The sequence below is a fragment of the Homalodisca vitripennis genome, chromosome 5, assembly GCF_021130785.1.
Source record: "Homalodisca vitripennis isolate AUS2020 chromosome 5, UT_GWSS_2.1, whole genome shotgun sequence".
Taxonomy (NCBI): domain Eukaryota; kingdom Metazoa; phylum Arthropoda; class Insecta; order Hemiptera; family Cicadellidae; genus Homalodisca; species Homalodisca vitripennis.
In genome coordinates, this window is record NC_060211.1 from 41,381,435 (window position 1) to 41,394,813 (window position 13,379).

General features: G+C 34.5%; 1 long non-coding RNA gene across 1 annotated transcript; it reads left to right on the forward strand.

The window, feature by feature from the left end:
- Positions 1-9,550: 9,550 nt before the first annotated feature.
- Positions 9,551-13,129, forward strand: LOC124362070. Its single transcript, XR_006922425.1, has 2 exons — positions 9,551-10,031; positions 12,820-13,129. It is a non-coding gene; the product is annotated as an uncharacterized LOC124362070 (long non-coding RNA).
- The last annotated feature ends 250 nt before the right edge of the window (positions 13,130-13,379 follow it).

Below are 13,379 nucleotides of genomic sequence, written 5' to 3' on the forward strand. Positions count from 1 at the left end.
AAATGGGTACACGTCCCTGAGAGGCAAATAATGTCATGCACTGTGGTAAATTATTTCATGTTCAGTATTCTTACCTTCCAGGGATCTCCTGGTTCTCCCGGGTCACCACGAATTCCTTTTAGTCCCGGTAATCCTGGGAAACCGCTACGCCCTTGCAATCCCATCATACCGGGTACGCCAGGTTACGCCGATGGGACCTCTGGGGCCCGGGTTACCTCTGGGGGCCGGGAGGCCCTGGTGGCCCGATGTATGACAACGCAGGGGTCTCTATAAAATTGTGATACATTTTTATTTTCCTAAATCAAAGCTTTAATGTTACAATACTAAACGTAGTACAAACATAAATATTCGGATGAGAGTTAAAATTATTTTTTAATTTAACTAATTAATTTTACTAATTCAATTAGTAATTTAAATAAGTTTTTGAAAATTAATCATTGATGGATTTGTTAAATAATTTCCTGTTTATAACAGTTTCAAAATGATTTTTTAGGTGCGGTTTGGGGGTAAATTTGATCTTTTTAAGGATAGAATGGTTATTGCTCTTTTAACCTTGTATTACAACAATTACAATAAAAATTGCCGAACCCTGCTTTCTTTCCGCTAATCATTAAATTTGTATTATGAACTCTTTCTCATTAACATTTTTATTATCTACACGATTTTGATTCTTCTCCTCTATTAATTACTCAAACTGAAATTGTCAAGAGTCTTAAACTAGTACAGTGACCATGCTTTCTGAATAAAGAAGTAATGAAATACCTTAATACTTTCTTAGTTTCTTAAACACATTAAAAATCTTTTAATGCGATAACAAGTAAAAATACCTTTAAAACCCTCTAATTTTAATAACTTGTTTGTATGTTTAAAAATCATACCTTCCTTAATGCCATTTCAGTGTTTTTCTTTCATGCGGAAAAATACTTATGGAAATTCTGGAAATGGTAACAGTTATTATTTTAAAAGTTATTTTTACCTGTATTATTGGTCTCAGGGAACCGAATTCTTAGCGAACTGAAACAGTTATTTTTACCTGAATTTTTGTTCTCTGCAACTGATCTATAACCTCGTGACTGAAAAAACACCAAGAGGTAGCGTTACAATTAGTTTTAGATTTTTATTGATACACATTTTACAAGTCCTGCAACTGAAAATCAATAAACAAACTTATTGCAAAATATATATATATATATATATATATATATATATATATATATATATATATAAAATTTCAATAAAACATCGAATCGCAAAAATTTCTTGCTTCGCCGGGACTCGAACCCGGGTCTCTTACTTGCCGGGTGAATGTGCTACCATTACACCACAGAGCCCTCACTTTTTTACGATTCATTTTATTTTGTATTTGGCCGTTTCTTTCACATATGTGTTGAAATAACCAAACTATCATATGATCGAAAGACCAAATACCTGTCAAATGACTTCTGTTTACATTCATTAAATTTGTATAAGTGGCAATAGCCGAATTTAATTTCAATAAACATTGAATCGCCAAAAAGTACGTTGCTCCGCCGGGACTCGACCCCGAATCTCTCACTTACCGGGTGAATGTGGTACCATATTCACCCGGTTATTTATATCGATATAATAATATTACATCGATTATAAATGTATCGATGTTATTTATTTCTTAAACAGATCAAATTGGTATTAAAATGTTAATTTTTAAAGTGACCTATTGAAGGCAGCATTGGAAAGCATGTCCATTTTTTACAAGATGGACACATCATTATAAGTATATAAACAACATATTTATAATGTTATTAACATTACTGGTAGATTCACTTTTTTTACGAATATGACTAGTAAGTTGAAATGAATTTTTATAGTCTTACAAGCAAAAGATATATATATATATATATATATATATATATAATAAGATATAATATATATATATAATGATATATATATATATATATATATATAAGCATTATTAACTTACATTTATTTTATAGGGCAATATTTCCCTAAAAATAGTTAAATAAATTAGAGTTAAAATTAACATGGAGTAATCTCTGCTTACATAATCCCAATTAATAACTTTACAAAAATAACTACAGAATATAAGATATAATTATTAAAAAACTTGCTTCAATTCGCTTTCCTGGTAATTCCTACCTGCACAGAGGGTCCTTGGACTTCATCCGGTCGTGCAGAAGCCTCCTCTCCCAGCAATCCTGTATCTCCGTGAGGTTCCTGTGAACCTCCGGTAGTCCCTTCTTCCAATTGCAGTACTTCTCCTTCTTTCACCTTTTTTTCACCTTTATCCCACTTTTTGACCTGGCCATCCTGGCATTCCTTCTAATCTCCTAGCATACCCCTTTCTCCAACACTGCCTTGATTTCCTGGTTCCCCTACACGCCCTGGTTTCCCTTCTTCCCCCGAGGGCCCATGGGCCCAGCGGGGCAATTGACATAATACGACTGTACGTGTGAAAGTAGTAGCACACAGTAAAAGCAAGCACCAACATCTTGATACTTCCACTAACTGAGTGCTCTTAGTAATGAGTCTTTTATCTCAGGTCAAGACCATGCAATCGCAGTAGTCAGATAAGATTTTCTGACCTGTGACTCTTGGGTGATTAAGAAAATGATAAATACTGAGTTCTCGTTATTGTTTGCGTTGTATTTCTACTGGTTAAATGAATTAAGTACATTTTTGTTTGTCTTTAAATGTATCGATCCGTCCACACTAGACCCGTCTAGTTTCTCGTGATTATTTGCCGCGTGAAATGTTTTAAAAACGTCAAATTCTTTTGTGGCTATTGTTATTGATATTTTATAATGCACTGTAAACGGCGCATTTATTTTTTAAACGTGATAAAACTAATATATCATGGTACCGTGTGGTTCACTATTGCCCCGCCGGTAGTGAAAACAGTTAAAACTTAGATAAAATGGTCATGGCTAAAATCATCTTTCTTAATTTTCCTTCTTCCTTAAAACCATACTATTGGTGTGATTGCTTTCGGACAAGTTATGATGGGTTCATATTTTAACGAGCCAGAAACGAGTCAAAAAACTTTACCATATTTTATGTAACGCTGATATGAAAGGTCAAGGAGGTTGGAGTAGCACAAAGTGGAATTACACGGACCTCAGGCGATTTTTAATGCGGTCTGCAGATGTGGTTTTGATAGTCTAATATGTAATTGCATAAGGGCCTTATTCACAGGACAGGGTGGTTACCACCACTCATGTAAGCAATCATCAGTGCTAGTACTACGAGGGGTTGTCCCTAGGGTAGCATCTTTTCTCCTCTTCTGTAGAAACGTAGTTGAGGACGACCTGCTCGTTTACTATACGCAGAGGTACATTGTGATTCTTGTGAGCGGCAAATTTAACACAACACTCACGGAACTGGCCATTGTGACGAGCAGGAGGAAAATGCTGAGATCCTGCTCTTTGACAGTCCTACAACAGCACGGAAAGCGGTACGGCATCTTTAGTTATTTGGACAAAGGTGGCCCAATTTCCCCAGGAGGACCTGATCGGTTGTTTTCGGTGGTTTGTATAACTTCTGAAACCGTAGACTGGTCGGCCTCACGGTGTGTTTCCGAGGTGTGCATGACAATAGGCCACCCCATAGAAGAAGAATAAGTCTGAGAAAGGGATGTGTAAAGTTAGACGTGTTATTTAGATAATGCATTATGCCACAGCTGGAAAAGACTATTCTTCGTTTTTGTCGTTGTGATCTTAGAATATCCTATTATAAAGTTTAATCCTTAGTTTTGAAAATTAAGTTATAAAATATTGCTTATTTAATTGTATTTTAATATAGTAATAGTCCGCCGCTAAGGTATAGGCAACATTTTAAGTCTTGGGTTAATTTTCATTATGGAGACTTCATGTGGCCAGAAAGACAGACAGAACACCGTTCAAAAAAGAAATTATATACATCCCCTGGCAGACAAAGATAATTGGTTTCAGCCTACCGAGTAATATAGGCTTCAATGAAGTTAGGTAAAATTCCATGGTTATTATATAGACCGCCATATAACTCATTCTTGTATATTATAGACATAGACATTACTTTTATAATAAAGAAATTAACTTTCATGCTAAATCCAAAGTTTACAGTAAAATGTTTTTTATGATATTCTACACATAGTAAATTCACATACTTGCTCATTTGGTTAGGTGTAATAGCAGTGTGTGGATAATAAATATTCCTGTGAGGTAGGGAGTGTACTACAACTCAACAGTGCAAAGAAATCACTGTTACACCGAATTTTAATATTAACATTCTGCTCTTTTTTTCATAAAAAGGAGAGGCCGATTCCCCTTTTAAGCCTTGTTTCTGTCCGTCCTCATGGGCCACTGGCCTGTGTGAGGATCTCATCTGAGTTATGTACATCCTTGAAAACACATTGATACGCGATGAAGGAACTGGAGTGATAAGATTCTCTCTCAGATTCAGTCAATCTAGAAGCTCGGAGAGGATTGCACTCTCGGGACAGGCCATATCGCATCAACACCGTTTTCATTTTGCTCGGTTTCTCCTTCCCTTCGCTTTTTTTCAATCCGCGACGTCCCAACTTTTATTTCAATAGAAAACATAAAACAGATTCGGGTTTTCATTGCAACGTATTTTAATAATCCCACCAGCAGAGAATTGTACATACTTATTTGAAAAACCTCAAACAGGCTATAAATGATATGGGTTCATAAAATTAAGCATCAAATGAATCGATAAGGAAACAAAATTTGAAGAAATTATTTTACATTTAGAACGAAACTATATTTGTATTTGAACCAGATTTGCAATTTTCTGGGAATTTTGCATTTAAAATGAATTATATTATATTTTTACTCAGAAATTATTTTACTTCTTTCTTTACCTCACCCAGGGGCCTCGTGATGTTCTAATTTCTTTCAATTTAAATTGGTCCGTGAATTCACCGACACGAGTGACCGCTACAACGAGTACTGCCATCGTCAATTTCGTCGCCAACATTCCTGACCTGACAGTCTCTGTTTTGAACACTTGCAATCTCTGACTATTATGCGCAGGAGGCCGTGGTTCATGGGTGCAAACTGGAAAGTCAAAATTCTAAATTTAAAGTTGCCAGGACAATTCGGCCTCAAAATATTCACCACTTGAATGAGATTTTGGAAGTCGAGCCTTGGCAGTTTTTAGACAAGTTTGGTAGTGTCGATGACATGTATGCAGCATTCAGTGATGGTTTTAAACTATTATCTGGATGTTGCTTGTCCGTTCAGGAGGACCAAAGTCAATCGCAAACCACAAAAAGGTACGTGGTTGACTAAGGGAATTCTTGTGTCTCGAGAGAAGCTAAAATTTTTTTACAACATTTTTATTGGAATCCAAAACGAAAATTTCAAAATTTTTTTCAGGAAATTACCGAAGGATCTATAAAAAATGTATACGAGCAGCCTAAAGCGTATGATGTAAATACAGCCTTGGGTAACTGAGAAAAACTACTCAAAAACTGCTTGGGAAAATCATAAACAACTTATCTCGAGATATAAATTTGAGCAAAAACACCAAAGAAATCGCAATCAGGAATTGAAGACAAAATTGTTGAAAATCAAGCTCAAGTAGCAAACGAATTCAAATAAGTACTTCTCTTCCGTTACTACAGTGAACTCGGCGTTCACTGAACCTCGGTTCGGCGGGGGGATGCTGTTAAACCAGTTGCATCCTTGGCTTTGGCTCCTGTGTGTGAGGGGGAGGTAGCACGTGTGATACAAGGGCTGAACTAAAAAAAAAACGTGTGATGCAAGCGGGATGTCATTGTGGATTCTCAAACGTTGCTTCAGGCACATAGTGAGACCACTCACAAAACTGATAAACTTTTCTTTGGAATCGTCTCCTCCTGAAGACGGCCAAAGTCATCCCGATCTTCAAAAAAGGACGATCCTTGCCTTGCAAGCTAACTATCGCCCAATCTCAAATTCTTGCCTGTGTTTTAGCAACCCCCCCCCCCCCCCACCCCCCCCCCCCCCCACCCCCCCCCCCCCCCACCCCCCCCCCCCCCCACCCCCCCCCCCCCCCACCCCCCCCCCCCCCCACCCAGGGCCTTAGCTTACCAATTTCCCTTTATGAATATTTATGCATGGGTAAATACCTGACTTTTGAACGTCAGAGAATTCAATAAAACAATTTTTTAAGTTAAAATGTAAATCTATGTTATATAAGAATTGAAATATGTGTGATATTAAAACAAAATTACGTTTAACTTCGATATTTTCTAATGTTTTCCTTAAATGGCTGTAGGCAATGTCATCTGAGTACATTGTGATTGTTTGGTTATTGAATAATTTCGGCAGATTGTTAATGTATTGATTGTATGAGGAATTGTCCAATCACTAGAGACTTATGTGGTACTCCATGTGAGATTGGTTCGCAGTCCGATCGTTGGTTAACTGGGATAGATTGCTGGGATTGTGTCGAAAGCAGGGACCACCTCATGCAGGACGCTTTAAATAGCGTTTATCGAAGTCAAAACCCATTGCTCTTGTGTGTCACTGTAGGGAGGTACTTTCCAAGCTCATTAGGATCATCCGAACTAATGTCAGCTAATCCCCTTACCCCTTCATAAGACTAGAGGCCACAGTAGTTAAAGATATGACAGGTTGATTGCTGTACCGAAGTACTCCTTGTATCTTTTCGTCACCCCAGCGACCTTAGGCTCTCCAGACCCCTGCAATCGACCTAGATTGTGACCCCCAGTCTCGTGAACATTTTCAGAACTAAACTACCCTGATGATCGAACGAGGAGAGGACTTGAAGTTTGTACAAGGCCTATGCAACCCAGGGTGCTAAGTTATTTTGATTGGTGTCTAAATCAGTGATGTAAGTTGTTATCATTTGTTTGAGTCAGTTCTCGGAAACGTGCTGACATGTATCGGTGACAATAAGCATTTAGTCGTATCCGTGGTAGTATTGTGATTCGTTTTTAATTAAGCGCATTTTAAGTTAATCTAACCGTAAACGCTTCTACTTCTCTCTTTTCTTATTATAAGCTTCTTTTTACTCTCTATACTTTTCCAACAGAGCAGTAAACCCATTAAACAATAATTCTACCTATCGCAATTCTTGTATCATTTGTTTTTATTCTATTTGTTTACACCATGCTAGCTACACTTAAAAATGGATTAATAAAATCGCTTTAGTAATGTAACGTTTTAGTTTGAACGTTGGAACCAAAATTCAGACTAATTCTACGACCTGAGAGGCCATTGGGGTGGAGCATGGGTAATTAATTAGTCAAGTTTTTTTATAAAATGTTATGGCTAGTTTGCGTATACAGTATATACTAATTATAGGTTAGATCGAGTAATACTCATGGTGGTTAAATTTAAGCAATGTATTTTTTACATTCATGCACGCAATCACATACAGAGAATATTATTCGCTAACATGCTGATAGTGTTGAATTGGAAAATAGAACCAAAGTTGAATAAAAGTGTAAAAACTTTGCAATTCATCTTCTGTAGAAATATACATAAATACATCTTGAAGTGTGTTTTAATAATTGTACTATTAAAAATACAAAACATTTTTCTAACATTATTCTTATTTTATATCGACTTTTCTGAAAAACTGTTGCCAACTAGATTATGCAGATTGTCCTAATAAAAACAATTACCAAATTAAAGTTCATATTTTGAAGTTTATATACTAACTTTGCCCTCACCGACCTATTTGAACATGAACATAAACTAATAAATAAATATGGGGACTGAATTCATTATTTATTACAATGAATAAGACTATGTTTTCTAATGTCAGTGAAATTAGGTATGTACGTTGTTTCTTCTACGGTTTCATTCCGTTTTTTTTTCCAACAGAAAGGTACTGGGCTAGTTGAATTTATTAATGTGGTCACATATAAAATAATCATTCACACTGTAGTGTGCCTAGTGTAACCATAAACAGAACACAATAGTCCGTACCCAGAGGTGGTGGGTTCTCACTCCCAACACCAATCCGGGCCTCCTATGGGCCTAAACCGGAAAGTGGTTATAAATTGTATAAAATATATTTTTACAACGAAGTTTTCTTTATGGTTTTTCAGTCATTAATTTTATGTTTTATTTCTCGAAATAATAGCGATTGTTTAATACACCAAGAAAATAAATAGTTTTAGTGACAAGCTGAGAAAATACTTATTTTGTTATGAGGTAGCTAACACAGATACAGTGTAAAATAAAAAATTTTGTGTTTGGCTTGTAAGTTTAATCAGTGGAGAAGTTTTTTAACACCTATTGGTTAAGTGGCGTACAGTTTTCAGGTTGACGCGGAACACCTCGTTGAGGGCTGAGAGAGATGTTACTGCGGAGAACAGGTAATATAGATTAATTAAATTATAAAAAGAATATGCTCAAAATGGACGAGTTTTATTTTTGTTAAAGAAATATAACTTAGTTATCTAGTATAATTAATTGAATACGACTCATAAGATGAGTGGTCTTATTCTTTTACACAGATACTTTAACTAATTGGGAAAGAAGCATTTAAAACAACCTGTATGTATTATAGCCTTATCTACACAAACAAATTCATTTATGGTTTTATTATGAATTTCTTAAGGAGTAAATTCTTCTGATCTAAACTCTTTTCCAGTCCGTAGCAAAAACTGTTTTTAATCCTCTACTAGCTCGATTTGGTTTGGTATATAAAACGGAATATATTGGAAAAAAGATTTTACGTTATCAAAATACATTTATATATGTCACATGGAATAATTCAATTCAGCTGTTAGAAAAAACTTAATTTTACGCTCTACATTAAAAAATAAACTCAACTTTCTGTCTTAGCGGAGCATATATTATAAAAAAAATCCTGGACCAATCTCATCTTGATGCTAGTTTTCAATAAGAAGCATTCGGATAAAGAATTGATTTCCTAACCTTATCCCGCCATATTTCTATCAGATCTCAGCGGTGGAAGAAAGTAAAGTACAACAAGGAAAATCAATATGTATCCTTAAATTGAAATAGAGATCTCTCTATTTCACTTTAATTAGATCTGAAAAGTACTTTTTCAACATGAAAGTGTCCTGTTAATCCTTAGCCGTTACAGCTAGAAACAAACTTATGGTCATTTAAATGAGCTGTATATTCAATGGAAAGGGTCTTCATTTCAATATCTTTTATCTAATCTTAACTGAAAATGAAAGTCGTAAGTTCCAACAGGAACGAACTGGTCATTCTTAGTACAGTGAGATATACCTAAGCATCCTTAGTTAAAAGTAATAGTCTTTTGAATGAATCTCCATGACCATAATCTCCTCTACTTACATTCACCGACACAGTAATATTGTTGATTCCAACAGAAGTGCACACTGGTCATCCTTAGTACAGTGAGATATACCTAAGCAATCCTTAGTAAGTAATAGTTTTTTGAATGAAACTCCATGACCATAATCTCCTCACCTTACATTCAAATAGCAGTAAACTTGTGTAGATTCCAACAGAAGTGCCAATTGGTCATCCTTAGCTTATTTTAACAGTGAGATATTGCCTAAGCATTCCTTAGTAAGTAATAGTTTCTTTGAAATGAAATCTCCATGACCATAATGCCTCACCTTACATTCACAGACCCAGTAAACTTGTAGATTTCCAACAGAAGTGCCAACTGGTCATCCTTAGTACAGCGAGATATACCTAAGCATCCTTAGTAAGTGATTTGTCTTTTGAATGAAACTCCATGACCATAATCGTCTCACCTTATAATATTTATTGGAAGGTATCCTTATTTATTTATATCGCGTGCATGGAAGTTTGTGGACTTTTTACTTAAAACGTTTTACTTATAAAACTCTTTATTAAGCTATGACTAAATATATAGCGCTTTAGATATTTTAATCATAACAGGGAGTCCTAGATTGATAGACTCATACTAAATATTAGAGCGTCTAATAAAAACTTTGTGTTTGACAGATGACGATATTAACAAGAAAAGCTACGACGACCTCTATGGAAGTTGCCCTAGTTCCCTTCAAGCCAGAGGCCCTGATGGTGTATGCCTGACTTGTATTCCAGGTGTGTTGATGTTCTACTTTAGTCACACACGTCAATAAATCCACAGGAATACGTTTTAAATAAAATATGCTTTAGGGAGCTAGTGTTTCGACGGCGCTCCCATTAAATTACTTATAAACTGAGAAAATATAGGTAATTAAGCGTTAAAAAATATGTTTTACGGTAAACACAAATGTTTGGGTCCTGTGTGCCACTTTTGTTTTTTACGAGATTTTTAAAATGAATAGTTTCTGTTCTAAAAGTTGTTCTAACGTTATATTTGCTGCCTATCCTTTTAATTTTATCCTACAATCCTGACATGATACGTAAAATGTTTAATGATTTCATTTCTGACTTTTAGGTTTTCTATATTGAGATCCGATTCAACTTTTTTTTATTTCTTCTTTGCACATCTATATGTGAGTACAAGACCTTTGCTTGATCAAACAAAGATTATAAAACTCCGTCTCATTGGGATTTACCTCTCCACCAGATTCTTGTTTTGAACTGAATGAAGGTAGGGGTTTTTGCTCAAATACTCCCATAAAGATATTCAAGAAATTGGACGACGAGAAGATTCCTTCGCCTTTTCCTCATCTTGACGTTATATTTTACCCTCAATTTCAAAATAGTTAGATTGAGTGCATAGCTATAACAGTTCCATAGTCATATGGATAAGAAGTTTGGTTCTCTCGTTTAGTGGTCGATCTTCTAAGTGCATAAATTCAAACTTTCTAAAATCTTAAAAAAACTTACTAGCCAAACTGCATCAGAAACAAAGTTTTTGTACTTCTTCGCAAGACTTGAAAATTTTTAATAAAACAGGTACTATATTCTACAAGTGTGTAACTTAGTTATTTTAATATAGACTATATAGTAAGTAGCTATTTTGAATTTTGGCAGTCCATTGCCAAGATTAACTTGCATAACGTGTTTATTTGTATTTCATTCATAAGGTGTGTACTTCACACGTGGAGCAGATGATAAGATTTCAATCTCGAAAAGTAGTTTTACGCTTTTTTGTAACAAATAAAGGTGACAAATGTCAAATTTCCTACTATTCTTGTAACTTTTACATTGGCAATAACAAACTGTAAACAAAGAACCATCTAATAAAGCTTTCAGTAGTTACTCGCATTCATAAATTTACTAAGAAGTTTTAAATTTTTGTTACATAAAGTGATATAAAGATATAAAAATTTAGTTTTAAAAATAAATAAATAAATATATATATATGAATTAATAAATAATATATAGAAAATTCTTGTGTGTGTGTATATGTCACTGGATCCCTCCTAAATGGTGGGACCGATTTGTATAAACTTTTTTGTATATCTTCAATTGGATTCGAAACTGGTTTAGATTTATAAATTTAAGCAGTCACAACTAACATTGAGACGATATTAGTTTTCAAAGCGCCTGCACATTACACACTACACATTACAGATACGTACATAAAATAGCCAAACACAAATTTAAAGGCTGTCAGTTATGATGCATATTTGTCTTTAAAATAATGTTCTGTTTGACTTAAAAGCTTGAGTGTTAGACGACTTTATAATAAATTAAATGTACGTGTAGCGCGTTTTTTAAATTTTGTTGCGGTTCGCAGGACACCTTCAGCCAACAAAAAATTTAAACCGTCCAAAATGCAACTTATATATATATATATATATATATATATATATATATATGAGCAGAATTGACCATCATGGAATAATGTTTATTATTATTAAACGTTACTTGGATTATTGTGTGTTTGCAAAATTATTTTGATATTTTGTCATACCTTACATATTACAACCATCGCAACAAATGATTTTATTTTTGTTACAATTAGTCAAAACTGTATCTACTAATCATTATAATCCTAATAATAATATATATATATATATAAATGTGAAATTGCCTTTGTTTCTAGGTTTTGAAAATTTTGAAATAAGGATACGCCTTTTTTATCCCACTGACTCTAAGAATGTCCTTGTCTAATTTCAATACAATCGGTTGAATAGTTTATGCGTGAAAGCAAAACCAAAAAACAAAGGCAATTTCACATTTTTATATTATTAGGACACACACACACACACACACACACACACACACACACACACACACACACACACACACACACACACATATATATATATATATATATGATTTTACAGATAATATATATATATTATCCAGTAATAATAATCCAGGTATACCAGGTAAACTCAATGTATATTGAGTTTGGAGAAGCTAATTTAGAGTGAGCAAAATATGAAAATATCAGTTTTATATTGAAAGACATTGTTCAGTAAAACGTATAATCTTATTATATAGCCACCCAATTTTAAATACTTAAACTCAGCAAACATAAGTAAATAATAGCAACGGTGGGTTGTGAATTGCAGAATATATTAGCCAATATCTTGGACCCTCCTATTTTGAATATGCTGTCCGATTTTGTTGATTTTCTCAAGTTTTTCAAATTATTTCGAGGAGCATACAAATACTTTAAAAGAATTCCCAAGTAGCGTATTTTAAACTTCGAATGTTGTTTCGCTATATTATAGCTTGTATTTGGAATATACGCCGTCGTATTCTATTTAGACCATTGTGCTTATTTTGTTATTTTAAAACCTTATATAACCACTTTGAAATAGAAAAGGTTGGAAATTTGATACTTTTCTTGCTACTTGCAACCTGGCTTTCATCAGTTATTAGTTTCAAATCCAAACCAAATTCGGGAAGTACCCTAACCTTTTATGTCAGTGAGTTGATCGATTATCGTTCTAGTTATTGAAGTTTATTAATTTTGTTACAGGACCTCCAGGACCGAAAGGTCCTCGTGGATTTAGGGGTTTGGATGGCTACCAGGGTATAAATGGGATTCAAGGCTTTCCAGGTTTTCCGGGTCCTCCAGGTATACCAGGTTTTCCGGGTATGAAAGGGGAGAAGGGGATTAGAGGACTCCCTGGAAGAATATCCAGGATCTCCGGGAACTAAAAGAGTGTACAGAATCGTTGGAAGACCTGGTCCGACAGGACGAAGTCTCTACAGCTAGTAATTTCAGTAGGATCAGAGCCTTAGAAAATGTGATATCATCAAATCATTAAAGATCTTACCACACAAAATCATAGTTTTATTTTGCGTTTAAATATTTTTGCCAAAATGATAAAATGAAGCAAAATTTTTCATATTCTCAGTGAATATTAGTAGAATTAATTTGAGTTTAAGCAGTTTTGCCATAGTACGTAAATGCACATTTTGAGTACGAAAATTTAGAAGTGTCAAAAACTAACCAAATAATCATCATACGTTCATGAAGAAATTGAACAAAGCTAGTTTTCTTTTCTTATTTAGTTGTTTAAAACGGTCATACAC